The following is a 2060-nucleotide window of genomic DNA, read 5'->3' on the forward strand; positions in this document are numbered from 1 at the left end:
AGTTAAGTTTCCATATAAGTAGATAAGAAACCAGCACAGACAGGCTAACTTCTCCTGATAACACAATTCTAGGCACATAATGTATGTCAGGGGTGGGACATATAAGGAAGATTGTAACCCAGAAGGATTAGGACCAATCCTGATCCAGAAGGGAGGAGTTAGGCAATTACTAACTATAAAGCTTGCCCTGGCTTCTTTTACCATGTGCATTTTCTCCCCTTCCAAGGAGCTTCTCCGGAGAATCGAAATGATGCACTTCGACCTCTTTAATAAAAAGTCTTTGATACACCAGTCTTCAGAACCAAGTCTGGGGTCATCTTTATAACAGTTGGTACAATTGTTTGCTCCTTTTGGGGGGAGGGAATTTCTAGATGTATCAAAAAAATTTTATATTTGGTGGTGTTTTAAAAACAAAATTTTCTCTTCTTGCCCCACGGTCTTGGGACCAGTTGGTCATGCTGCTGGTAAAGTGACATGGCCAAAGTCACACAGCTTTTAAGTAGACTAAGCCTCTGACCCTACAGCCGAGTAAATTTCCCACTCTATCTTTGGTACAGTGTAACCATGGTTCATGGTCCCAAGAAGCATCTGAAGCATGTAGCAGCTCCAAAGCACTGGATTCTGGATAAGTTAACAGGAGTTTTTGCTCCAAGACCATCCACAGGTTCCCACAAACTGAGAGAGTGTCTCCTGCTCATCATCTTCCTGAGAAACAGACTCAAGTATGCCCTGGCTGGAGATGAAGTAAAGATCTACATGCAGTGATTCATCAAGATTGATGGCAACGTCCGCACTGATATTACATACCCTGCTGGCTTTATGGATGTCATTAGCATTGAGAAGATGGTGAACATTTCCAACTGGTTTATGACACAAAGGGACGCTTTGCTGTTCATCGTATTACAGCTGAGGAGGCTAAATATAAATTGTGCAAAGTGAGAAAAATCTTTGTGGGTACAAAATTATTCCCCATCTAGTGACCCATGATGCCTGTACTATCCGTTACTCAGATCCTCTCATTAAAGTGAATGAAACAGTTCAGATTGATTTAGAAGCTGGCAAGATTGTTGATTTTATCAAGTTTGATACTGGTAACCGGTGGAGCCAACTTGGATTGGTGTGATCACAAACAGGGAGAAACATCCTGGCTCTTTTGATGTTGTCCATGTAAAAGATGCCAATGGCAATAGTTTTGCCACTGGGCTCTCAAACATTTTTGTTATTGGCAAAGGTAATAAGCCTTGGATCTCTCTTCCCCAAGGAAAGGGTATCTGCCTTACAATTGCTGAAGAGACAAGAGACTGGAAGCTAAGCAGAGTAGTGGCTAAATGATTGCAGAAAAGAATTTGTAGGGTTTCAATCAAATTGAGATATTATAATTTTTAACAAAAAATGATTGCCCTACCAAAATAAAAATACACATAATAAGAAATAGGTAGTTTAAACAACTCAGGCTTATCAAGTGAAGTTGAACAAGCCATAAATGCCTTTCTTTTCTTTCCTTGGATTAGGGTACTGTGGGTATGAATGTTGCATAAAATGTTAGAAGGTAATTGCTTTTCTTTGTTTCATGGGATGGCTCACTGATTGGAGGATGGGGAGAGGACATATCCCAAAATGGCTGATGTGAAAACAAAAGATACCAATAAAACTTTAAGAAAAAAAATATTTTCTTTTACTCCAATTGAATGTAAATTTTTTTTAACATTCATTTTTTTAAAATTTGAGTTACAAATTATCTCTCTGTTCCTCTTCTCCCCCTCTCTGAGAGACAGTAAGCAATTTGATATAGGTTATAATATACAATCATGCAAAACATATTTCCATATTAGTTATGGTGTGGGGAAAAAAAACCAACCACAGACTAAAAAAGAAACCCATAAAAAAAATAAAATGAAAAATATTATGCTTCCATCTGAATTCATACTCCATCAGTTCTTTCTCTGGAGGTGGTTAGCATTTTACATCATAAGTCCTTTTGAATTGTCTTAGATCATTGTAATGCTGAGAATAGCTAAATCATTCACAGTTGATCATCATACAATATTGCTATTACTGTA

At 37.9% G+C, this 2060-nt stretch overlaps 1 pseudogene; it reads left to right on the forward strand.

Annotated features, from left to right (window-relative positions):
• The first annotated feature begins 546 nt into the window (after positions 1-546).
• LOC110206257 (small ribosomal subunit protein eS4-like) lies at positions 547-1328 on the forward strand (annotated as a pseudogene).
• The last annotated feature ends 732 nt before the right edge of the window (positions 1329-2060 follow it).

The sequence above is a fragment of the Phascolarctos cinereus genome, unplaced genomic scaffold, assembly GCF_003287225.1.
Source record: "Phascolarctos cinereus isolate Bilbo 61053 unplaced genomic scaffold, phaCin_HiC Scaffold_726;HRSCAF=1367, whole genome shotgun sequence".
NCBI classification, from domain to species: domain Eukaryota; kingdom Metazoa; phylum Chordata; class Mammalia; order Diprotodontia; family Phascolarctidae; genus Phascolarctos; species Phascolarctos cinereus.